At 47.7% G+C, this 27,353-nt stretch overlaps 1 protein-coding gene across 5 annotated transcripts in view; it reads right to left on the bottom strand.

Moving 5' to 3' along the window:
• zmp:0000001168 (signal-induced proliferation-associated 1-like protein 2) overlaps positions 1-26,394 on the bottom strand; it is a 93,358-nt gene extending 66,964 nt beyond the window's left edge. For all 5 annotated transcript variants that reach the window (XM_060855814.1, XM_060855820.1, XM_060855821.1 and 2 more), the window contains exon 1: positions 26,318-26,394. The gene's annotated coding sequence lies outside the window, so the exon portion shown is untranslated. The remainder of the gene's footprint in view (positions 1-26,317) is intronic.
• Between the last annotated feature and the right edge of the window lie 959 nt (positions 26,395-27,353).

Below are 27,353 nucleotides of genomic sequence, written 5' to 3'. Positions count from 1 at the left end.
AGGCACTGGACAATATGTAAAATTTAAAACAAGGATTTTCCAGCGGGATACCAGAACTGAGAGGATGTGTGTATCAAGACATTGAACAGGCTGCAATTCTGAGGTGGAGGGGTGATCTGGAGGAGGACTTTAAACATTCCAAAGACACTCGATAGGTTCGAGGTAGAGAAGATGTTGCCACATGTGGGGAACCCTGTGGAGATCAGACTAGGGGGTCAATCAATTTAATGCACAATCATAATAAATGAAATAGAATTCAAGAGAAATTTCTTTATCAAGAGAGTGGGGAGAATGTAGCACTCTGAATTGTTTAAAGGGAAGAGGGATGGCAATCAGGAAGGACAAAGGCTAGATTTAATTCCGATTTAGATTAAGAGTAAAGCTCCCTCTAATATTTTAAACTGAAAGTAAAGCTATCTCTACAGTGTCCCCACCAAGCATTCACAGGACATGTATAGCATTGGGGTTATATACAGAATAATGCTTCTTAAACTGAAGGTAAAGTTTCCTCTGCTCTTTTAAACTGAAGGTAAAGCTCTCTCTACGCTGCCTCAATCAAACATTCTCAAAGCAGGGACAACATGGAGTTAGATTCACAATAAAGCTCCCATTGCTCTTTTAAGCTGAAAATAAAGCTCTCTCTACTCTTTTAAACTGAAAGTAAACCTCCTTCCACATTGTCCACGTCAAACACTGTCAGGACAAGGCTAGCACAGGATTAAAAGCAGAATAAAGCTTCTTCTACATTGTCCACATCAAATACTCCCAGGACAAGTACAGACTGGATGAGATGCAGAGGAAAGCTCTTTCTAGTCTTTTAAACTGAAACTAAGGTTCCCTCTGTCCCCACGGAAAACACCCAGGACAGCTACAGCACAGGGTTAGATACAGCATAAAGCTCTCTCTACATCATCCGTATCAAACCCTACCTGGACAGGTACAGCACAGGGTTAGGTGCAGAATGAAACCCCCTCTACAAGGTCCCCCATCAAGTACTCCCAGGACAGGGACAGCACAGGGTTAGATACAGAGTAAAGCTCTCTCCACACTGTCCCCCATCAAACACTCCGAGGGACAGGGACAGGGACAGTCTGGGGTTCGATATAGAGTAAAGTTTCCTCTGTACTGTCCCTATCCAACAATCCCAGGACACGGACAGCGTGGGGTTAGGTACAGAGTAAAGCTCCTTCTGCCCTGTCTCCCATTAAACTGACTCGGGACAGGTGCATCATGGAGATGATACGAAGCGATATTTTCTGCACTGTTGAGAAATATTCTGTATTACATTGTTTTTGTGCTCTGAAAGACCATCATAATGACCAATCATCAGGGACTTTCAGGAAGAATGAGTGAGAATTTGTTCCCGTCAAGTGTTGCCAACTCCTACAAGTCATTTCAGAGGTCAGTGGTGGTCAGACATCCTCAGGAACCGGTGGCTACATTTCCCAGCTCGCTAAAGATAGAGATGTGACTGATCACTGCCGGGCTGTGGCACAGTGAGTTGGGGAGGAGACCAGAGTCTTGCTGTTCATGTGACCTTTAATATCTGACTGAGAGATTCCTGCAGACTGTGCAAAAACGTTTTTGATTGCTGCGACTGGTTCTTGGTGGGATTCAAACTCACAGACTTTGCTTTTCTGCTTCGTCAGACCTTAGGAAATCCCACAGCGACTTATAGTCAGTTGTATTTTATCAGAGTGTGATCACTATACCAAGGTAATGGAGTCAACATAATGCAGCAATCTCAGCAAGTCACAAATGCTGCACTCAAACAAAATGGTCGCCAAAAGTACATGCTACCTCGAACAGCATACACATATCCATGTGTGCACACATGCATGCCTTACAGCAGGCACAGGGGATTAGGGAATGTGGGATTCATAACGCTCTGTTATCTTGGCATCCATCCACATTCTCCTTCACTGAGTGCAGCTCCAAACCTTATGTCTGACCACTTCTCATTTCACACCAGATTCAAACTAGTTTTAAAGTAGTGATACTCATATACATAGAACATAGAACATAGAAAAATACAGCGCAGTACAGGCCCTTCGGCCCTCAATGTTGTGCCGACCGAATCCTACCTAACCTACACTAGCCCAATAACTTCCAAATGCCTATCCAATGCCCGCTTAAATGACCATAAAGAGGGAGAGTTCACCACTGCTACTGGCAGGGCATTCCATGAACTCACAACCCGCTGTGTAAAGAATCTACCCCTAACATCTGTCCTATACCTTCCACCCCTTAATTTAAAGCTGTGTCCCCTTGTGACAGCTGACTCCATTAGCGGTAAAAGGTTCTCAGTGTCTACCCTATCTAAACCCCTCATCATCTTGTACACCTCTATCAAATCTCCCCTAAACCTTCTTTTCTCCAATGAGAACAGCCCCAAGTGCCTCAGTCTTTCCTCATACGATTTTCCTAACATACCAGGCAACATCCTGGTAAACCTCCTCTGCACTCGTTCCAATGCCTCCACATCCTTCCTATAGTATGGCGACCAAAACTGCACACAATACTCCAGATGAGGCCGCACCAGAGTCTTATACAACTGCAACATGACCTCAGGACTCCGGAACTCAATTCCTCTGCCAATAAAGCCCAGTACACCATATGCCTTCCTCACAGCACTATTTACCTGGGTGGCAACTTTCAGAGATCTGTGTACATGGACACCAAGATCCCTCTGCTCATCCACACTACCAAGTAGCCTACCATTAGCCCAGTAATCCATCTTCTTGTTACTCCTACCAAAGTGAATGACTTCACACTTAGCTACATTGAATTCCATTTGCCACCTTTCTGCCCAGCTTTGCAACTTATCTATATACTCTGCGATACATTCCACATTCCTCACTGTAACACTCTCTGATATACCCCACACCCCTCACTGTAACACTCTCCGGTATACCCCACACCGCTCACTGTAACACTCTCTGATACACCCCACACCCCTCACTGTAACACTCTCCGGTATACCCCACACCCCTCACTGTAACACTCCCAGATATACCCTACATTCCTCACTGTAACACTTTCTGGTATACCCCACACCCCTCACTGTAACACTCTCTGATACACCCCACACCCCTCACTGTAACACTCCCTGATGCACCCCACACTAACACACTCTGATACACCCCACACTCCTCACTGTAACACTCTCTGGTATACCCCACACCCCTCACTGTAACACGCTCTGATACACCCCACACCCCTCACTGTAACACTCTCTGATATACCCCACATTCCTCACTGTAACACTCTCTGATATACCCCAAACACCTCACTGTAACACTCTCCGATATACCCCACACCCCTCACTGTAACACTCTGATATACCCCACACCCCTCACTGTAACACTCTCTGATATACCCCACATTCCTCACTGTAACACTCTCTGATATACCCCAAACACCTCTCTGTTATACTCTCTCATCTTACCCCATACCCTTTACTGTAACATTCTGAAATACCTCTCACCACTCACAGTAACACACTGAGATACCTCACACTTCAACACTCTCAGATCTGTATATCTGGACATGTTTCCAAATTGTGTAAATGGCTATCGGGTAATTGTTAAGTCTGCTGCAGTTGAGCTTATTTAGCCAACCTATGGACATAGGAAGCTGTTCAAGTTGAGCCATGTTAGCCACCACAAAAAGAGAGTATGGTGGAAAAGAAAAACAGATGAAAGGATGCGATCTTGGGAGTGTAAATGGAGATCAAGATTCAGAGAGAGATCAAGTCCATATGTGCAGGATGAGGCTGTTGAATCTCAAACGTAGTGATTCTTGAATCTCAGGTAGGAGTAGATTGTTAATGTGCCCAAGTACAATTGGTTTGGTCCTCTTTGTCAGGATGTTTAGACACATACGCCAGGAGATGTTATGTCAAATACGCACCAACTAGCCAGACCATACTTGGAAAATATTGGACACATAATTCTGACCCACCTATTACAAAACAAAATGCTGCCAAGTGACTGGAGGGGGTGCAAAACATAAAATGGGTTTGACAGAGTAATACCAGAAGGCAGAAGTTGTAATTTATCAGGAAAGACAAATCAGATTCTAGAAAGGAGAAGTGGTGAGAGCTGTGTTTAAAGTGATGAAAGGGTTTGATAATGTAGGAAATGATGGTGATAGGTGTACGGGAGTTTAGAACTAGCATAGATTCATAGGTTCACAAAGCGCAGAAAAGGGCCTTTGGCCCATCGATTCTGCACCGACATAACTATGCTAATCCCAATTTCCTGCACTTCTCCCATATCCTTGAATGTTCTAATATGTGAAGTACTATTTTAAAGGTTGTAAGGTTTTCAGCCTGCACTAAGTTCCCAGATAGGGCATTCCAGATTCCCACCACCCACTGGGTGAAAAAGGTTTTTCCCCCAAATCCCCTCGGAATTGCCTGCACCTCACCCTAAAACTATGCCTCCTCATGATTGACCCATCAACCAAGGGGAACAGCAGTTCTCTATACACCCTGTCCATACCTCTCTTAACCTTATTCACCTCTATCATGTCCCTCCCCTCAGTTGTTTCTACTCTAAAGAAAACAATCCAAGCCTATTTAGTCCCTCCTCTGTGCCACAACTGGTGAAAGCACATACCTCCTTAACTATTCCTATTCACGTGTTCTGCTGACTTCAGGTATCTGTGAATAATTATCCCAAGATCCTTCTGTTCTTCTAAGCTACCCAATATCCTGCCATTCATTAAGTACTCCCCCATCTTGTTGTTCTTCCAAAGTGCATCACCTTGCCCTTATCAGGGTTAAATATCATCTGCCACTGATCTGACCAACCCATTTATATCTTCCTGTAACCTACAACCATCCTCTTTGCTATTAACCACTATACCAATAGCTCCGTACAAGCCTCCTCCATCCCTAAAAGCATACTATTTCTCCCTTTTGTGTTCAATTGGCTTCCTCTTTAGCTTCCCTGTGCTATTAACCTCAGTCATGCCTTGTGGGGAGTGACACAGTGGCACAGTGGCTAGCACTGCTGCCTCACAGCGCCAGAGACCCGGGTTCAACTCCTGCCTCAGGCGACTGACTGTGTGGAGTTTGCATGTTCTCCCCGTGTCTGCGTGGGTTTCCTCCGGGTGCTCCGGTTTCCTCCCCCAGTCGAAAGATGTGCAGGTCAGGTTAATTGGCCATGCTAAATTGCCCGTAGTGCTAGGTAAGGGGCAAATGTAGGGGTATGGGTGGGTTTCGCTTTGGCGGGTCGGTGTGGACTTGTTGGGCCGAATGGCCTGTTTCTTACACTGTAAGTAATCTAATCTAATCAATCTTGGTGTAGTCTGCAAATTTGCTTCACCTATTCCCACAGGGTCCCAGTACTGATCCATGTCGTTCACCGCTGGACACCAGCCTCCAGTCACACAAATGACCTTCTACCGCTACCTTTTGTGTCCTATTACTAAGCCAGTTTCTGATACATCTCACCAAGTTTCCCTCAATTCCACGTGCCTTAACCTTCTCAGTCTCCCACATGGGACCTTGTCAAGAGCTTTGCTAAAGTCCATATTTACTACATCAGCTGAACTTCCCTCATCTACACGCTTGATCACATTTTCAAACAATTCTATCAAACTTGTTATTAGTCATCCATAAATTCAATTAGGAAATTTAGGAGAAATCTCTTTCACACAAAAGGATGACAAAAGTGTAGAACTCACTCCCCACAAGGCATGACTGAGGTTAATAGCACAGGGAAGCTAAAGAGGAAGCCAATTGAACACAAAAGGAAGAAATAGTATGCTTTTAGGGATGGAGGAGGCTTGTACGGAGCAAAACCGCCACAATTCTATTTCTACTCTAAGTTCTTTATAATTCTAAGAATCCGTTCAGGAAGATAGGTTCCATTTTCCACCCAAACAGCAAAGAGCCAAGTCTGTGGTGTCAACCTGTCCAACAGGCTTCATATCCAGTCACCCTGTGTAAATATTCTACTGCTGGGAGCATCACACATAGCTTGATCTTGCTCTCAACAATGTTCTTTCTCTCTCTCCCTCACTTCCTCTCACATTTGCAGACAAATATTGCAAAACTAGGAACTCAAGGAGTTCTGGCTGATTCTCCCCTCCCCCTGACCCAGGGAAGCATAAGCAGAATCAATTCTCCAAAGAAAGATGGTCACAACATGCCAGAGGTATGGATTACGTATACGCCGAAAGGTTACAGATTTCAGTTCCCACTTTACAGACTTGACCTTACAATCTTAGCTGATACTCCTCACAGTTTCGATGCTGAGGGAGCACTGCCCTGTAGGGGTGCCATGTTTGGGACTGGATGTTAAACTATGGTCCTCTAAAGTAGACATGGAAAAGGCCCAGTGTCACTATTGGATGAATGGTAAGAATGTTCTCCCAGGTTTCTTGGGGCCAACATTTATCCCTCAACGATCATCACCACAAACAACTTGTCTTGTCAGTACTACAGCGCTGTTTGTGAGATCTTGATTTTAAGGGCTGTCACTCTCACCTCTCCTCTGGAATTCAGTTTGTTTTTCCAGGTTTAAACCAAGGCTATACTAAGGTCAAGAGCTGACTGCCCCTGGGGGAAACTGGACTGGGTGTCACTGAGCAGGCACAGCTTGATAGCCTTACTATCAAGCTTCCGTCACCTTATTTATGATCGGGAATAGGTATATGGGGGTGTAATTAGCCAGTTTTTATTTGTCCTGATCTTTTTCTTTTGTGTACAGGGCATACCTGACAATTTTCCATATTGTTTCCAAATGTCAGTGTTGTAACTGTATTGGAAGAGCTTGACTAGGGGAGCAGCAAGTTCTGGAGCACAAGTCTTCAGTACTATTGCTGGAATGTTGAGAGGACACAAAGCTTTTGCAGTATCTAATGTCTCCAACCTTTCATGATATCCCATGGAGTGAATGAAATTGGCTGAAGACTGGTATCTATGATACTGGGTGCCACTGGAGGGTCTGAGATGGATCATCCACTTGGTGCCTAGGCTGAATATTGCTGCGAATTCTTCAGCTTTATCTTTAATGATGTATTGGGCTTTTCCATCATTGAAGATGAGGATATTTGTGGAGCCTTCTCCTCCAGTGAGTTGTTTAATTGTCCACCACATTCATGACTAAATGTGGCAGAATTGGAGAGTTTAGATCTGATCCGTTGGTTGTGAAATAGCTTAGCTCCATCTATCACTTGTCAATGCTGTTTGGCATGCAAGTAGTCCTGTTTAGTAGATTCGTCAGGTTGGCACCTCATTTTTAGGTATGTCTGATGCTGCTCCTTCCATGCCCTCCTGCACACTCCATTAAACTAGAGTCAATCTCCTAGCTTGATGGTAATGTTTAAGTGAGGGTTATGTCAAGCCATGAGGTTGCAGATTGTAGTGGAGTACAATTCTGCTGATGTTGATGGCCCATAGCTTCTCACCACTTCCCTCCCCCCCCGCCCCCAGTCTTGGGTTGCTAGACTTGTTTGAAGTATGCCCCATTTAGCACATGATAGTGCCACAACACAATGGCGGGTATTATCAATGTCTCCAACAGGACAGTAGTAGTCACTCTGTCTGATACCATCATTGGCAGATGTATCTGCAGTCAGTAGATTGATAAAGATAAGGTCAAGTATGTTTTTTTTATCTCTTGTTGGTTCCGTCACCAAGTGACACAGACCCATTCTAGCAGCTCGATCAGTAGTGCTGCTGTCAAGCTGCTGTTGGTGGTGGACATTGAAATCCCCACCTAGAGCATATTTTGTGCCCTTACCACCCTCAGTGCTTTCTCCAATTGTTGTTTATTATGGTATTGATTCTATGAGCCAAGGGAGGATGTACATACTAATCAGCAGGAGGTTTCCCTGCCAGTGTTTGACCTTAAGCCAAAAGACTTCACCAGGTCTGATGTCAATGTTGAGGACTCCTGGGGAATTCTCTGTCTCTGGATTATATACCACAGTGTTGCCACCTCTGCTGGGTTTCTCCCACTTTTGGGACAGGACATATCCAGGGATAGTTATGGTGGTGACTGGGAAATTGTCTGGAGTGCTAATTTTTGCATTCGTCCCAGATGTTAGTAAAGAAGACTTTTGATTGGGCTGTTTCAGCCGCTGTCTTTTCTGTTGCCTAGGTTGACGCCAGGTGGTCTGTCCCATTTTATTTCATTGCTGAGAAATCATATGATCGATACAACTGTGTGGCTTGCTAGGCCATTTCAGAGGGCAGTTGAGAATCACCCACATTGCTGTGGCTCTGGAGTCACATGCAGGACAGACCAGGTGAGGATGGCAGATTTCCTTCCCGAAAGGATATTAGTGAGCCAGATGGATTTGTCCGACAATCGACTGTCGACAGCGTTTTCATGGTCATCAGTAGATTCATAATTCCAGAGTTTGTTTTTAAAAAGTGAATTCAAATTCTCCCTGGGTCTCCATTAGTTACATTTCTACATTAAGAGTCTAGCGATAATACCACCAGGCCATCACCTCCCCTTCGAAAGGGAATTCATGTTTAATTCATTTATTGGGAGTTTGTTGAGAGAACAACATAAATGAGAACCTATGGTGGACATATATGCAGATTTCCAGAAAGCCACATCAAAGAGAAAAAAAAGCCTATGGTATAAGGGTAATCTTGGCATGAATGGAAGATTGTGTGGATAATTAAAAACAGAAAATAGGCATAAAATGCTTGTTTTCAAGTTGACAAATGAGTGCTGTACCATAACAGTCTATTTTTTTAGATTAGATTAGATTACTTACAGTGTGGAAACAGGCCCTTCGGCCCAACAAGTCCACACCGACCCGCCGAAGCGCAACCCACCCGTACCCCTACATTTACCCCTTACCTAACACTAGGGCAATTTAGCACGGCCAATTCACCTGACCCGTACATCTTTGGACTGTGGGAGGAAACCGGAGCACCCGGAGGAAACCCACGCAGACACGGGGAGAACGTGCAAACTCCACACAGTCAGTCGCCTGAGTCGGGAATTGAACCCGGGTCTCAGGCGCTGTGAGGCAGCAGTGCTAACCACTGTGCCACCGTGCCGCCCACTATATTGGGACATCAACCCTGTTCATAATTTATACAAATGAATAAGGTGAATACGTGATTGCTAAATTTGCTAATGACACAAAGATATAGGAAAGTAAGTTGTGAAGAAGATGGAAGGAGGCCACCAAGGAATTCGAATCGGTTAAATGAGTGGGAAAAGATCTTGGCAAATTGAGGTATAAGGTGGGAAAGTGTGAAATGTTTCATTTTGACTGACAGAATGAAAATGAGGCACATTATCTAAATATTGAGAAACTATAAAGCTGAGATGCAGAGGAACCTTGGTTAGTTTGCAGATACAGCAAGTAATTAGAGAAATTATTGCAATGGGAAGTGAGTATCAATATAAGGAGCTCAGGCTTCACTTCACCTGATGAAGGAGGAGCGTTGTGATTTTAAATAAACCTGTTGGACTATAACCTGGTGTCATGTGACTTGCCCACCCCAGTCCAACACCAGGATCCCCACATCATGCTTCAGTTGTACATGGTGTTGGTGACACCCCCATCTAGATTACCGTGTACTGTACTGGTATTCTCATTTAATGCAGGATATAACAGTGTTAGAAACAATTCAGAGAAGCATGACAGCACTAAAAGGTAGGTTGCCTTATGTGGAAAAATTAAACAGGCTCGGCTTGTAGAAGAGCAACAGGCAAATTAATTGAAAGGGGGCGGCATAGTGACTCAGTGGTTAGCACTGCTGCCTCACAGCACCAGGGATTCAGGTTCAATTCCAGCCTCGGGCAACTGTCTGTGTGGAGTTTGCACATTCTCCCTGTGTCTGCGTGGGTTTCCTCCCACAATCCAAAGGTGTGCAGGATAGGTGAATTGGCCATGCTAAATTGCCCAGTGTTCAGGGATGTGTAGGTTAGGGGTAAAAGTAGAATAATGGGGCATGGGTTTGGGTGGGAATCTCTTCAGAGGGTCGGTGTGGACTTGTCGGGCTGAAGGGCCTGTTTCCACACTGTAGAGATTCTAAAAAAAAATACTTAAGGTTTAAAGTATATGGAGAGGATGTTATCTCTTGTGGAAAACCTAGAACTAAGTGTCCATTTTCACAAATAAGGATTTTCCATTTGAGACAGAGTTAAGGAGAACCTTTTCTTCCTCTGAGGGTTGTACTCTTTGGAATTCTCATTGTCAAAGTATTGGAAAGAGAATATTGGGTATTTCTAAGCCAGAGGTAGATATTTGGTATGTAAAAGTTGAAGGTTATCAGGGTAGGCAGGAATGTGAAGTAATCAGATCAGATCTTATTGAAATGAGGAGCAGGTTCGAGGGGATGAATAGCCTACTCCTGCTCCTAATTTGTTTGTTATGTGTATGATCATGAGGAGCTTGTAGGTTAGGTATCCAAAAAGCTTGACCAAAACCTCATTTTTTAACTCAGGAGAGACAGAAGTTGAGAGGTTAAGGAAGGGAGCTCCAGAGCACAAGGCTCCAGGCAGCTAGAGGCATGGCCACCAATAGTGAAGTAATTAAAACCGTAGAAATAAAAGAGGCCAGATGTGGAGGAAGGCAGAGATTTCAGAGGTCTGTTGTGCTAGAATAACAATATGGGAGAGGGAGGGATGTGGCCACAAGCTATGTGATGAGACTAACTATTGGAGAGCTCTAAACAGGTTGGGGAGTGAGTAGGGGAAGAGAAGCTTCCTCTTTCTTAGCTCCTGTGTTGTTGCAGAAGAGTTTCCTCATTAACCACTTCCTTTCCACGTCAACAGGCCACCAGATCTCCTTCCTCCCTCCTGGCAGGTTCCTGCTTAACTTGGTACAATTTAACTGTATCTAACCCTGTCCTATGTCTATCCAGAGAGTGATTTGGAGATGCCGGTATTGGACTGAGGTGGATAAAGTTAAAAATCACACAACGCCAGGTTATAGTCCAACAGGTTTAATTGGAAGCACACTAGCTTTCGAAGCATCGCTCCTTCTACCAACTGATGAAGGAGCAACGCTCCGAAAGCTAGTGTGCTTCCAATTAAACCTGTTGGACTATAACCTGGCGTTGTGTGATTTTTAACTTTATCCAGAGAGTGTTTGATAGGAACAGTGTAGAGGGATCTTTACTTTGTATCTAACTGTGCTGTGCTTGTCCTGAGTGTGTGATAGAGACAGTGTAGGGAGAGCTTTACTTTCAGTTTAAAAAATGAAGAGCTATTTCCTTTCAGTTTAAAAGAGAAGGATCTTTACTCTGTATCTAACCCGTGCAGTCCCTGTCCTGGGAGTATTTGATGGGACAGTGTAAAGAGAGCTTCACTTACAGTTTACTTTCAGATTAGAACATAGGCAGAGGTGTTTTAGTCTGTAGCCCCATGCTCTACCTGTCCTGGGAGTGTTTGATGGAGACAGTGAAGATGGATCTTTACTGTGTATCTAACCCCATTCTCTACCTGTCCTTGGAGCATTTGTTCCGGATGATGTAGAGAGAGCTTCATTCTGTATTAATACTATGTTGTACCTACCCTGGGAGCATTCAATGAGGATAGTGTCAAGAGAGCTTTGCGTTCAGTTTAATACAGTGGAGAGAGATTTACTGTATAACTCTGTGTTGTTGTCCCTGTCCCAAGAGTGTGTAATGGAGACAGTGTAGAGAGAGCTTTTCTCTGTATGTAACACTGTGCTGCACCTGTCCTGAGAGTATTTGATGGGGCAATGTGGAGGTAGCTTAATTTTTAGTTTAAAATAACAGTGAATGAGTAGAGAGAATTCTACTCTGTATCTAATCACATGTTGTACATGTCATGGGAATGTTTGATGGGGACAAAAATAGGGAAGATTTACTTTACATTTCAAAGGGTGAATGAAGCTCAAATTTTAGTTTATTTAAAAAAAAAGAGTAGAGAGAGCTTTATTCTGTGTCTACCCCTCTGCTGTGCCTGTCCTGGAGTGTGTTTGAGGGGATAGTGGAAATCTAGCTTTACATTCACTTTAGAAGAGTAGAGAGAGCTTTACTCAATACCATGCTGCACCTGTCCTGGCAGTGTTTGGTGGGGTCAGTGTTGAGGAAGCTTTCATTGCAGTTTAAAAGAGTAAAGAAAGTTTTATTCTGTTTCTAACCACATTCTGTACCTGACCTGAGTATGTTTGATGGGGTTAGTGTAGAAAGCTTTGCTCTGTACCCAATTCCATGCTGTACCTTCCCCACAAATTACACTAAATTTGCACATTGAACTTACAACCAAAGAACAGACTGTGTGACCTAACCAGTGAACGTTTGGATTTATAGACCACAGAAATCTCCTCCCACCTGAACTCCTCTCACTCTGTCAGGTCTGATGTCAACATTAGTTACTTGAAGCAGAGACAGTACATTCAAAGCGCAATGCAGATTGCGAAAGGTTAAGAGAGATTGTTAGGATGGGGGATTGGAAGACAGCAACAATGATGAATGCATATATCTATTCAACTGTGAAAGCCCTCACATTGGCTGCACACCTGCTGTCCGCTGTAGCACAAGAGGCAGCATCAATATTAGAGTGCTGAGCCCTGAAAAATAACTGCACTTTCAGACCAGAAGCTTATATGGAAAGATATGGTCTACCTGTGAGTTGTCACTGCATGGTTGCAAAATGTTCAGACAATCACAGGACACTACAGCACAGGAGGTGGCCATTCAGCCCATCAAATCAGTGTCAATTCTTTCGAAGCACAATCCATTTAGTTTCACTCTTTCCCTATATCCTTGTCATTTCCTTTCTTCTTCGTGTACTTTTTCTGAAGGCTCCCCAAACCCTTTCCAAATTTCTGGGGATTATACACTTCAACCTTGCCCTTTCTTTCACTTATGCTTTGGTTTACCCCTTTATAAATGCTAACTGTTGTTAACGGAGGAATGTAAGAAGGCTCTCCAGCATGTTCCTATTAGATCTTGGCTGATCCAGATATTACCCTAACCACCTCGCTTCTGAAGTCTTTGCCCAACATAAATCTGTCAGTTTCAGTTTTGAAATGTAAACATGTCATTCTTGAAAGCTTTGCTGAGAGATTTGGAGGAGCGAGAGGTTGCTCTAGTTGCCTTTGGCAGGTGCTACTAGATGGCCAGGCATTGACAGGGACATCGGCAAAGCTGGCTGCAAATCCCATTGCAATTGAATAGCAGATTGTTTCAGTTCATGATCGTCAGTTTCCATCAGCAACATGGCCCCCTAAGCCATCACGCTTAAAGCTCATTTTCCTTCACCAAGTCCCTAACCTGGCCGCCATACTCAACCACTATCACTAACCATGGCTTAACAAGACCCGTGTAGAAGATCTCTACCCAGCAGATGGGAGTTGGATGGCATGGTAACTCAATCGTTAGCACTACTGCCTCACAGCGCCAGGGATCTGGGTTCAATTCCACCCTCGGGTGAATATTGTGTGGATTCTACACGTTCTCCCCATGTCTGTGTGGATTTCCTCTGGATGCTCCGATTTCCTCCCACAATCCAAGATGTGCAGGTTAGGCTGGCCATGCTAAATTGTACTCACTCCCACCCCTATCTCTGGACCTTTTCGTATCTCTCCCCTCTCACCTTACACCTATGCGCTCTGGTTCAGGACACCCCTACCATGGGGAACAGCCGTTGGCAATCTACTTTATCTATGCCTTTCCTGATTTTTTCTGTAAGGTCACCCCTCGTCTCCTACGCTCCAGGGAAAGAAATCCTGGTCTATCCAATCTTTCCTTATAACTCAACCTTCCAGTTCAGGTAGCTTCCTCGTAAACCTTTTCTGCACTCTTTCTAGTTTAATAATATTCTTTCTATAGTCGGGCGACCAGAACCGCTCACAGTACTCCAAATGTAACCTCACCAACATCTTGTACAGCTGCAACAAAACATTTCAAATCCCATCCAGGTCGTTCTGCTATAATGTGAATTTGCTGTAACGTGATTGATGAATTGGGGATACTGTTTCTAAAGCAAATTTTTAAGCCGTGTATGTGTTATAACAATTCCAGCCCCATTAGTTTAAACAGTGCTTCTATTACACAACTTTCTTATAACACAGGGTCGCACAAGAACAAAACTACCGCGTTATAGCAGAACCGACTGTACTCGATGCTCTGACTGATGAAACCTAGCCTTCTTCCCTGCCCTGTCTACCTGTGACTCCACTTCCAAGGAGCAATGAACCTGTACCACTAGATCGCTTTGCTCTGTAACACTGTCTAGGGCCTTACCATTAAGCATAGCCCTGATTTGCCTTACCAAAATGGAACACCTCACATTTATCTGAATCAAGCTCCATTTGGCTGGCATTCCTCAGCCCACTGGCCTCATTGATTAAGATCTTGCTGCATTCCGAGATAATCTCCTTCACTACACACCAGTCTTGATGCCAGCTGCAAACTTACTAACCGTACTTCCTAAGTTCTCAACCAAATCATTTGTATAAATCATGAATAACAGTGGACCCGGCACTGATCTCTGTGACACATCACTGGTCACAGACCTCCAGTTTGAAAAACAACCCTACACCACCATCCTCTGTATTGTACCTCTATGACTCTATAAACCAATTTTGTATCCAATTAGCTGCCTCTCCCTGGATCCTGTGAAATTTAACCTGACTCCCCAACCCACCATGCAGTACCTCGTCAAAATCCATGTAGACAACATCGAACGCATTGCTTTCATCTACCTTCTTGGTCATCACTTCAAAACATTCAATCATATTTGTGAGGCACGATCTCCCACTCACAAAGCCATGCTGACTATCCTAAACGAGTCCTTGCTTCTCCAAATGCCTGTAGATCCTGTCTCTCAGAATTACCTCTCACACCTTACTCAGCACTGATGTTAGGCAGACCAGTCTGTAGTTCCCTGGCATTTGCCGGCAGCCTTTCTTCAAATCACACCGCCCGGCAACAGTCAGCCTAAATCGAGCCTCGATTCGCACCGCCCGGCAACAGTCAGCCTAAATCGAGCCTCGATTCGCACCGCCCGGCAACAGTCAGCCTAAATCCAGCCTCGATTCGCACCGCCCGGCAACAGTCAGCCTAAATCGAGCCTCGATTTGCACCGCCCGGCAACAGCCTGCCTCAATCGAGCCTCGATTCGCACCGCCCAGCGACAGCCTGCCTCAATCGAGCCTCGATTCACACCGCCCGGCAACAGCCTGCCTCAATCGAGCCTCGATTCGCATCGCCCAGCGACAGCCTGCCTCAATCGAGCCTCGATTCACACCGCCCGGCAACAGTCAGCCTCAATCCAGCCTGGATTAGCACCGCATGGCAACAGCCTGCCTCAATCGAGCCTCGATTCACACCGCCCAGCGACAGCCTGCCTCAATCAAACCTCAATTCACACCAAATGGCGACAGCCTGCCTCAATCGGGCCTCGATTCGCACTGCCCGGCGACAGCCTGCCTCAATCGAGCCTTGATTTGCATCACATATCGACAGTTTGCCTCAATCGAGTCTCGATTGAGCCCAGCCAGCAATAGCCGGCCTCAATTGAGCTTCGATTCACACCGCCCGGCGACAGCCTGCCTCAAATCGAGCCTCGATTCGCACCGCCCGGCGACAGCCTGCCTCAATCAAACCTCGATTTGCACCAAATGGCGACAGCCAGCCTCAATCGAGCCTCGATTCACACCACCCGGCAACAGCCTGCCTCAATCGAGCACAGCCAGAGACAGCCTGCCTCAATCGAACAATGATTCACACCAAATGGCGACATCCAGCCTCAATCAAACCTCGATTCGCACCGCCCGGCAACAGCCTGCCTCAATCGAACAATGATTCACACCAAATGGCGACATCCAGCCTCAATCAAACCTCGATTCGCACCGCCCGGCAACAGCCTGCCTCAATCAAACCTCGATTTGCACCAAATGGCGACAGCCAGCCTCAATCAAACCTCGATTCGCACCGCCCGGTGACAAGATGCCTCAATCGAGCCTCGATTAGCAACACATGGCAACAGCCTGCCTCAAATCGAGCCTCGATTCACACCACCCGGCAACAGCCTGCCTCAATCGAGCACAGCCAGAGACAGCCTGCCTCAATCGAACAATGATTCACACCAAATGGCGACATCCAGCCTCAATCAAACCTCGATTCGCACCGCCCGGCAACAGCCTGCCTCAATCGAACAATGATTCACACCAAATGGCGACATCCAGCCTCAATCAAACCTCGATTCGCACCGCCCGGCAACAGCCTGCCTCAATCAAACCTCGATTTGCACCAAATGGCGACAGCCAGCCTCAATCAAACCTCGATTCGCACCGCCCGGCAACAGCCTGCCTCAATCGAGCCTCGATTCACACCGCCCGGTGACAAGATGCCTCAATCCAGCCTCGATTAGCAACACATGGCAACAGCCTGCCTCAAATCGAGCCTCGATTCGCACCGCCCGGCGACAGCCTGCCTCAATCAAACCTCGATTTGCACCAAATGGCGACAGCCAGCCTCAATCAAACCTCGATTCGCACCGCCCGGCAACAGCCTGCCTCAATCGAGCCTCGATTCACACCGCCCGGTGACAAGATGCCTCAATCGAGCCTCGATTCACACCGCCCAGTGACAGCCTGCCTCAATCGAGCCTTGATTAGCGACGCATGGCAACAGCCAGCCTCAATCGAGCCTCGATTCACACCGCCCAGCGACAAGATGCCTCAATCCAGCCTCGATTAGCAACACATGGCAACAGCCAGCCTCAATCGAGCCTCGATTCACACCGCCTGGCGATAGGATGCCTCAATCCAGCCTCGATTAGCAACGCATGGCAACAGCCTGCCTCAATCGAGCCTCGATTCACACCGCCCAGTGACAGCCTGCCTCAATCGAGCCTCGATTCACACCGCCCAGCGACAGCCTGCCTCAATCAAACCTCGATTCACACCCCCCCAGCGACAGCCTGCCTCAATCGAGCCTCGATTCACACCGCCCGGCGACAGCCTGCCTCAATCGAGCCTCGATTCACACCGCCTGGCGACAGCCTGCCTCAATCGAGCCTTGATTAGCGACGCATGGCAACAGCCAGCCTCAATCGAGCCTCGATTCACACCGCCCAGCGACAAGTTGCCTCAATCCAGCCTCGATTAGCAACACATGGCAACAGCCAGCCTCAATCGAGCCTCGATTCACACCGCCTGGCGATAGGATGCCTCAATCCAGCCTCGATTAGCAACGCATGGCAACAGCCTGCCTCAATCGAGCCTCGATTCACACCGCCCAGTGACAGCCTGCCTCAATCGAGCCTCGATTCACACCGCCCAGCGACAGCCTGCCTCAATCGAGCCTCGATTCACACCGCCCAGTGACAGCCTGCCTCAATCGAGCCATGATTCACACAGCATGGCAACAGCCAACCTCAATCAAACCTCGATTCACACCCCCCCAGCGACAGCCAGCCTCAATCGAGCCTCGATTCACACCGCCCGGCGACAACCAGCCTCAATCGAGCCTTGATTCACACCGCCCAGTGACAGTCTGCCTCAATCGAGCCCCGATTCATAACGCCCAGCGACAGCCTGCCTCAATCGAGCCTCGATTCATACTGCCCAGCGACAGCCCTGCCTCAATCGAGCCTCGATTCACACCGCCCGGCGACAGCCAGCCTCAATCGAGCCTTGATTCACACCGCCCGGCGACAGCCTGCCTCAATCAAGCCCTGAATAACCACGCCCAGTGACAGCCAGGTTGAACTGAGCTATGAAAAACCGAGCCTTGTGACCACCCATCTCAATTAATCCCCAAGCCCATTGCGCTCAATAACTATCTGCACCAAACAAATCTCTATTCACCAGACTATGAAAGTCGGCATTAATAACATTCTTGATTCACTGGGTCCCATCTGCCCCACTAGAACTTGTATTGACCATGTGTAATGAAGGCTAGGTAATGTGCATGTGGTGATCTCCTGTCCAAAACTTTCAGATGATCAATTCAATGAATTTGTCGAAGTCAGTCGTGTTAAGGCAGCCTCTATTTTGGCAAATAATATCATTATCGTACTGAGTAACAACAGGTTCCTCGTTCACCCACCTCTTTCAGCCTGCACGAGAGAGAAGGAGAAGTTACAGAAAGGCAAGGAGAAGGGAGCAATAGCAAATGAGAAACAGACAGACAGAGGCATAGTTTTGGGTTGGCGATAGATAAGAGAGAGACAGATGGAGAGACATATACAGACAGGGACGAGATCAAGGCAGACAGGAGAGAGAGCGAGAGAGATAGTTGGGGTGGAGAGAGAAAGAGAGACAGGAAGGAGAGATAACTCAATGAGAGAGAGAGCTGGGGAAGAAAGAGGTAGACAGGGAAATGAGGGATGGGGGGGGAGGAGGAGTGGGAGAGATGGGGAGGGGGAGACGCGGGGAGGGGGAAGAGGGAAGAGGGAGAGGCGGGGAGGGGGAAAGAGGGAGTGGTGGGGAGGGGGAGAGAGGGAGTGGTGGGGAGGGGGAGAGAAGGGGAGGGGAGAGATGGGGAAGGAGAGAGACAAACAGACAGAGATGGGATGGCAGGAGGAGGAGAGAGAGAGATACAGTGGGGAAAGAAGGGGTGGTGGGGAGAGAGAGAGGGGGTGTAATAAATTGGAAGAGAGACAGGAGAAAGCGAGAGAGAGATGGATAGACAGCAAGACAGAGAGAGAGATGGGGAGAGGGGAAGAGAAAGAGAGAGAGGGAGACGGGGAGAGAGGGGAAGAGAGAGAGAGAGATGGGAAGAGAGAGAGAGACTGGGGAGAGAGAGAGAGAGAGACTGGGGAGAGAGAGAGAGACTAGGGAGAGAGAGAGACTGGGGAGAGAGAGAGAGACTGGGGAGAGAGAGAGAGACTGGGGAGAGAGAGAGAGAGAGACTGGGGAGAGAGAGAGAGACTGGGGAGAGAGAGAGAGACTGGGGAGAGAGAGAGAGACTGGGGAGAGAGAGAGAGACTGGGGAGAGAGAGAGAGAGAGACTGGGGAGAGAGGGAGAGAGAGAAAAAAATGAGGATATGAGAGAGAGAAATGGGGAGGGAGAAAGACAGGGGTGAGAGGGATAGATAGAGACATGATGGGGAGAGTGGGTGTGTGTGAGAGTGAGAGAGAGACACGGGGGGGGGGCGACGAGAGAGAAAGAGACGAGAGAGAGAGAGAGAGAGAGAGACAGGGTAGAGAAAGAGAGAGAGAGAGAGTCGGGGGTGTGAGAGAGAGAGAGAGAAAGAAACGGGAAGAGAGAGAGAGACGGGGGGGTTAGAGAGAGAGAAACGGAGGAAGAGAGGGAGGGAAGAGAGAGAGACGGGGAGAGAAAGGGAGAAAGAGAGAGAGTAAGAGAGAGTAAGGGACGGGGCGAGAGAGAGAGACAGGGCGAGAGAGAGAGAGAGAGAGTGTAAGAGACAGGGAGAGAGAGAGAGAGAGTGTGTAAGAGATGGGGTGAGAGAGAGAGAGACAGGGCGAGAGACGGGGCGAGAGAGAGACGGGGCAAGAGAGAGAGAGACGGGGCGAGAGAGAGAGAGTAAGAGACGGGGCTAGAGAGAGAGAGTAAAAGACGGGGCTAGAGAGAGAGAGAGAGAGTGAGACGGGGCGAGAGAGAGAGAGAAAGAGTGAGACGGGGCGAGAGAGAGAGAGAGAGTGAGACGGGGCGAGAGAGAGAGAGAGTGTGAGACGGGGGCGAGAGAGAGAGAGTGAGAGTGTGAGACGGGGCGAGAGAGTGAGAGTGTGAGATGGGGCGAGAGAGAGAGAGAGAGAGAGTGAGACGGGGGGCGAGAGAGAAAGAGTGAGACGGGGGGCGAGAGAGAGAGAGTGAGGCGGGGGGAGAGAGAGAGAGAGTGAGGCGGGGGGAGAGAGAGAGAGACGGGGGAGAGAGAGAGTGAGACGGGGGGGGAGAGAGAGAGAGAGAGTGAGACGGGGGAGATAGAAAGTGAGATGGGAGAAATAGAGTGTGAGAAGAGGGAGGGAGAGAGAGATAGGGAGAGAGAGAGAGAGAGAGATGGGGAGAGAGAGAGATGGGGAGAGAGAGAGAGATAGAGACACTGGTGAGAGAGAGGGAGAGTTGGGAGAAAGGGGGGGAGACAGAGAGAGACGGATGAAAATGAGAAAGAGAGATGAGAAAGAGAGAAAAACAAAGGGAAAAGCATGGAAAGACATATGAGGAAAAAGAGATATGGAAAGCATGAAACAGACAGAGTGCGAGATGCAGTAAGAGAGAGAGTGAGGGATATAAAGAGCAGGAAATAATGTGAGACAGACAGGGCAGAGAGAGAGAGATGCAGAGAAAAAGAGAAGTATAGAGAGGTAGACAGAGAGATGGGGGGATCACAAAGGGGGAAGGTGGGAGCACATGGAGAAAGAGAGAGATAAAGGGAGAGCGAGAAAATGGGGAGACAGAGAAAGAGGGGAACAGAGCATGAGGGGGTTTGAGAAACAATGAGGGAGACGGAGACAGTAGAGCAGTTAGAGCGAGAATGGAAGGCAGACAGGGCAAGAGTGAGAGGCACAAAGAGAGGGAGAGACTGACTGCACAATTGAGTGAAAGAACTATCTGACAGGGGAGTGAGCAAGGGGCAAACTGATGGGAGTTAAGAAGAGCCATAGAAATTGCTCCCTAGTCTGTTTATCTTTCCTATTGTACAAGATGTTCAGTGTCCAGCCAACCAGAGGATGAAAGAAGATTGCAGTCTTGTTTCCTGACTGCTCCTCTCCCATTTCTCTCTCCCTACCCCCCTCTCTATCCCTCCCTCTCTATGTCAACCTGTCCATTTGTCCAATTCACACACTACGTCAGACAGGAAACAGTGCTGAGAGATCTCAAGGACAGATGCTTGTCCTCTGCCCCCTCCCTCCCTCCTCCTAGTGACAAAGTCATTTCACTGGCTGTGTTCTCATAGATTAGCCTGGGGACCACATTGTGCAGAGGATTATGGGATGGTCAAGTCCCTCCGCGAATTATAATCATAATAAAGGAGGGGGAAGGAGACGGAGTGCTTTTTGGAATTATATGCTTGAGGAGTTAATCGGAAGCATTCATTTTTATTTCTGTGTGTGTTCTTTTCCAAATTAAACTGCTCAATCATTCAGCTGGATAATAAATTATTAATCTGCTCAGACATCAACCTATAAACAATTACATAGAGAGATGAGCGAATCCAGAATTGTTCTTATTTCAGAGCAGATTTAGTACAACCAGACTAGCCATATAAATGCCCGAAACGTCGACTCTGCTGCTCCTTGGGTGCTGCCTGACCTGCTGCGCTTTTCCAGCAACACATTTTCAGCTCTGATCTCCAGCATCTGCAGTCCTCATTTTCTCCTAGCCATATAGATGCTGTGGCTACACAAAAAAAAAGCCAGAAGCTAAGAATCCTACAGTGAATAACTCACCTCCCTACTCCCCAGAGTCTATCCCACCACCTACAAAGGTCAGAAGTCACACGACACCAGGCTATCGTCCTAAACGATCATTTGAAATCACAAGCTTTTGGAGCACAGCCCCTTCGTCAGGTGAAGTTGGGCACAAGTCAGGTGTGTCATGGAATACTCCTAACTTGCCTGAAATCGTGCAGCCCCACCAATGCTTGGGAAGCTCAACACCATCCAGACTAATGCTGACCGCTTAATTGGCACCACATGCACAAAAGTCTTCCCTCTCCACCAGCAGCAGTGGGTGCCATCTACAAATGCACTCCAGCAACTTGTCAAGGCTACTCAGACAGCACCTTCCAAACCCAAAAGCACTTCCATCTAGAAGAACAAAGGCAACAGATACATGGGAACACCACCCCCTGCAGAGTTCCTTGCCACACCATCCTGACGTGGAAATATATTGCTGTTGCTTCAGTGCCGCTGGGTCAAAATCCAGGAATTCCCTCCTTAACAGCATGGATTACCGACACCAAATGGACTGCAGCAGTTCAAGGGGGCGGCTCACCTTCCCAAGGGCAATGAGGGATGGGTAATAATTGCTGGCCCAACCAGTGACAAACACATCCACCAGAAGAAAGTGTCCAAAATTAATAAGGAGGAAATGATAAAAGGAAATAAATAAATGCTGACTAAGGCAGAGGACACAGATTTGAGGAAATTGGCAAATACCACAACAACATGCATTCTGATCATGCATCTCCACCTCAGTAAACTGCCCCCAAGGCTCTATGCAGCAGGGTTTGACAGACACAGAGTGGTTTGCTTGGATGGAGGCAGATGGGAGAGCGATGGGAATCAGAAATGAGCAAAAGTTTGGAAGCTAAGGAGCACACAGATCTCAGAAAATGCAGAGGCCAGATGACATTACAGAGTAGGGTGAGTTGTGGAGGCTGAAGGGGTGTAGGGGCTGGACAGGTCTTGGGGCTGGAGGAAGTGACAGAGATTGGGAGGGGGTGTAGGGGCTGGAGGAGGTTACAAAGATAGGGAGGGATGTAGGGATCAGAGGAGGTTATGGAGGTAGGTAGAAGGTGAGGGCCAAAGTACTTGATACTGGAGGTAGGAACAATGAAGATGTTTCTGGAATGAGAACTAAGGTAGATCAGGAGGCACAAATGGAAGAGGCTGAGCAAGACATGCTGCAGGCTGGGAACTAGGAAACAAGGTGGAATGAGCTGAGTGAAGTGTATCACATTAGGAGCAGCAACAAACTGCCCAAACTTCAGGCTGACTCTCATCCAGCACAGATTGGTCACAAGGCCAAACTTCGGATGAGATAAGCAGTAACCATAAAGGGCTTTGATGGACCATGACAGGGGCCGAAGAGTCAAACCTGGTGAGTTCATGTCTGGTTCTGATAGCCTTGTTGTGGAGAACAAAGATGGTGACATGTCAAGAATTGGAAAACCCCAAACTCCGATGGTATTGAAGTTGAGGGCCATTCCTGGCGGCAGAATACGAAATGCCACAGAAGGATCCCTGTGATATCTGCAATTTGGTAACTATGGATAGGCCAGAGCCACATCAGCTTGTTGTATCACCATGCCAACTGATGGGAGAAGAATTCATCAAGAGTATTGTACCAGTGACCGGGCAGCCCATCATTGGGCTTCATGATCAGTCTTGGAGGACCTGCAAATAAGGCTGAGGAGCATCCTACAAATGCATCCCTGCTCACCCGCCTGCATCCCCAGCTGAAGCCATGGAGAGGTTCCAAAATCTCACAAAAGCGTGGACAACTTATCTGACTATACTGACATTTCAGATTGTCCTGCATTTGTCTAAAGACAGCCTGGTATGTAAATAGAAAAAGATGATTGTGATTTTAAGAGCCAACTCCCTACATTTTGCAATGTCTTTTGCTGTACAAGGTCAGGCCATTGTAAGGGGAGAACAAATAGAAAAAAAATCTTTCATTTTCAATGTACTTAACAGTGTACTCACTGTTTTAATTTGTTTCTTTTCCTGACGTGGAGTGCTTGTAGGGAAAAACCAGGTCCTCTTGAAGCCCCACTTAACTAAAATTTCTGAGCTGCCCCCCTGTGAAATGCCTTATCTCAACATTATTGTGTAAAGCAGCTTCATAACATCCCAGAGCACTTTGCTGCCAAGAACCACTTATTGAAATGTTGCTCCTATCCTCATGTTGGAAACTCAGCAGTCATTTTGTACATAGCAAGCTCCCACAAACAGCAAAGTGATAATGACACAGATCTTCCAGTGATGCTGGCTGAAGCATAAATATCAGACCAAGGACTCTGGCATGAACAACCACTCTAGCCCCTTCAACTTACCTCAAAATACTGGCTTCTTTGACATGGGAGGACAGATAGGGATCTCAGTTTAATATCTCATCCCAAATAGCGCATCTTTGATAGTGCGGCACTCCCTCGGCGCTGACCCTCCCACAGTGCGGCACTCCCTCAGCGCTGACCCTCCCACAGTGCAGCACTCCATCAGCGCTGACCCTCCGACAGAGTGGCACTCTCTCAGCGCTGACCATCCAACAGTGCTGCATTCTCCCAGCACTGACACTTTGACTATCCATCAGTCTCTCAGCGCTGACCTTCCAACAGTGCGGTGCTCCCTCAGCGCTGACCCTCCAACAGTGTGGCACTCCCTCAGCGCTGATCATCCGACAGTGCATAGTGACCCTCCGACAGTGTGACGCTCCCTCAGCGCTGACCCTTCAACAGTGCATAGTGACCCTCTGACAGTGTGACGCTCCCTCAGCGCTGACCCTTCAACAGTGCATAGTGACCCTCTGACAGTGTGACGCTCCCTCAGCGCTGACCCTTCAACAGTGCATAGTGACCCTCCGACAGTGTGACGCTCCCTCAGCGCTGACCCTTCAACAGTGCATAGTGACCCTCTGACAGTGAGACACTCCCTCAGCGTTGACCCTCCGACAGTGCATAGTGACCCTCTGACAGTGTGACGCTCCCTCAGCGTTGACCCTCCGACAGTGCATAGTTACCCTCCGACAGTGTGATGTTCCCTCAGCGCTGACCCTCCGATAGTGTGGCACTCCCACAGCGATCACTCAGCATTGATCTGCTGACAGTGCACAGTGACCCTCCAACAGTGCGGCGCTCCCACGGTGGTCCCTCAGCGCTGACCCTCCAACAGTGCACAGTGACCCTCCGACAATACGACGTTCCCTCAGTACTGACCCTCCAATAGTGCACAGTGACCCTCCAACAATGCAGCATTCCCTCAGTACTGACCCTCCAATAGTGCACAGTGACCCTCCAACAATGTGGCACTCCCCCAGTACTGACCCTCCAGTAGTGTTGCGCTTCCTCAGCATTGATCTTCCGACAATGTCGCGCTGCCTTGGCATGCCCTCAGCACTGACCATCTGACGGTGTGGCACTCCCTTAGCACTGACCCTCCAACAGTGTGGTGCTCCCTCAGAGCTGACCCTCCGACAGTGCACAGTGACCCTCCGACAGTGTGACACTCCCTCAGCTTTGACTCTCCGGCTGTGTGGCTCGCCTCAGCACTGACTCTTCGATGGTGCGGCACTCCCTCAGCGCTGATTCTGTGATGGTGTGCCCTCCCTCAACACTCACCCTCTGACAGTGTGATACTCGCCCTCTGACAATGCGGTGCTCCCTCAGCACTGACCCTCCGACACTGCACAGTGAACCTCCGACAGTGTGGCACTCCCTCAGCGCTGACTCTCCAACAATGCGGTGCTCCCTGAGTGTTCACCCTCCAACGGTGCGGCACTCACCCTCCAATAGTGTGACGCTCCCTCAGCACTGAGCTTCCGACAGTGCGGTGCTCCCTCACAGTGCAGTGGTCCCTCAGTAGTACCAGCTGGGATGGTCAGCTTGGAACATGACCACAGTGGGAGCAGCACTTGAACATACAACATTGTCGGCATCACAGAGAATGAGAGAGAGGGAGAGAGCGCACCTTATCCAATCACAAACACAAGCTATGTGACAATACATAGAGAATAGCCCACAGGATGCCAAACAGCCCCCTTCTGCACAGTAATAACTCTGCACAGCTTATAGACATAACCCCTGTGAGACTCACAAACAGGGGATCTTAAACATCCTTTTCTAAACAGATTCAAATCATCCTTATAACATTTGTTATTAAAAAGTCGGACTGACTGCTTCTGGTTGGCACTTTGAGAGATCAGGACAGCTGTAAACTTTGCAATTTTTCGTCGGCAAAGAAATATTAATCCCAGCTACACTTTGGCTGCAGTCGGCGCCTTTAAGAGCTGCAGTATCGTTTTAGCTTCGGGGCGAGTGAGGAGGTTGTGGGGGGTGGGGGGGTGTGGAAGTGGAGGAAAACAAACACCATCAAATCGCCACCGATTCCGCGGTAATTAGACAAGGGTGGACAGAGAGATTGGAGCGAGAGGGACAAGGCACCAACAGAAGATGGTTGGACTGGATTTTACCCTCTGGGTTTCGAAGGCAAATTCTGTTTCATGAAGCGAGCGGAAATCTCGCAGTAAAACCCCAGAAACTGACATCCCCCAGATGTCATGTCAGTTTCATATTGTGAAACCCTTCACAAAATATATATAAAAAGGCAGATCGCGTTACACAATTATTGATTAAAATCCACACACACACACTCAAATTCCCAGGTGACAAAAGAATTAAATCCCTCTGCACGGTCCCCCATTTAAAAACCTGCGATCCACCCAAGGAAAATCCCAACCCCAAAATAACTTTGTCTCAAAAGCAAATATTTGGTGGTTGCCGAAGACAGAGGAGCTATATTCTGGGGGGGTGGAGGGTCCTGATAAGTCAGGCAGTGACACATTGAACGCGCACAGACAACACAACATAGCCAGAAACAAAATGACCCAGATTAAAAGCGATACATTTCCAACACATGGTTACATTTCATTCCCCGCCGTCTCGTCTTCCTCCTCCTCTCCCTCTCCTCAGAGGGACATGTTAGTCCTCTTCCTTACCTACTGTTTCATGCAGCCCGGTTTCAGATGTTACCAGATGCTGTTCTGTCTGTGTGTATGTTCTCTCTCTCTCTCTCATACACACTGCCTGCTTCTGCTCCAGGGCCCATACACAGGCCATGTGACACTTCGCCTCAATTAAAGCTACTGCGTCCACGCTCCCAACATTGTGATCTGGGGTTTGACTTTCCTCTCAGATACACACACTCTCTCTTAACCGAGGAGAGGTCACCGACTTGAAACTCCTTCCACAGATGCTGCTGCACCTGCTGAGAATTTCCAGCGTTAACTCTTTATTTGAATGCACCTCGTTTCCTATCTGACCCTCTGTCACTCCCTCTCCCTCCTACTGACTGTCTCCCTCCCTGCTTCTCAATTTCTCTTTTACTCTGTCTTTCTCTTCCATCTGTTTCTTCCCACCATCTGTCTTTCTCTCTCAGTCGCTGTGTCTCACTTGTCCGTCTCATTGTTTCTTTCTCCAACTGTCTGGCTTTGGCTCTTCCCCTCTCTCTTTCTATCGTCCCCTATCTAGCTTTGTCTCCAACTATATGTCATTCTCATCTGTCCCCCATCCCCCTCTCTTATCCTGCCTCTCTCACTGTTCCTATCTCCAACTGTGTCCCTTCCTCTTTGTTTATTTGTTCAGAGTCATACAATCATGCAGCACAGAAACAGACCCTTTGGTCCAACTAGTCCATGTTTCCAAACTAAACTAGTCACACTTAGATTCCCTACAGTTTGGAAACATGCCCTTTGGCCCAACAAGTCCACACTGACCTCCGAAGAGGAGCAACCCACGCTGACCTATTCCCCTCTGACTAACATACCTAACACTATGGGCAATTTAGCATGGACCAATTGACCTAACCTGAACACCTTTGATCTGTGGGAGGAAATCGGAGGAAACCCACGCAGACACGGGCAGAACGTGCAAACTCCTCACAGGCAGTTACCCAAGGCGGGAATTGAACCTGGTTCCCTGGCATTGTGAGGCAGCAATGCTAACCACTGAGCCACCATGCTGCACTCATCTGCA

The sequence above is a fragment of the Hemiscyllium ocellatum genome, chromosome 46 (assembly GCF_020745735.1).
Source record: "Hemiscyllium ocellatum isolate sHemOce1 chromosome 46, sHemOce1.pat.X.cur, whole genome shotgun sequence".
Taxonomy (NCBI): domain Eukaryota; kingdom Metazoa; phylum Chordata; class Chondrichthyes; order Orectolobiformes; family Hemiscylliidae; genus Hemiscyllium; species Hemiscyllium ocellatum.
Note: the sequence above shows the minus strand (reverse complement) of the source record. Positions and strands in the feature narration are given on the sequence as shown.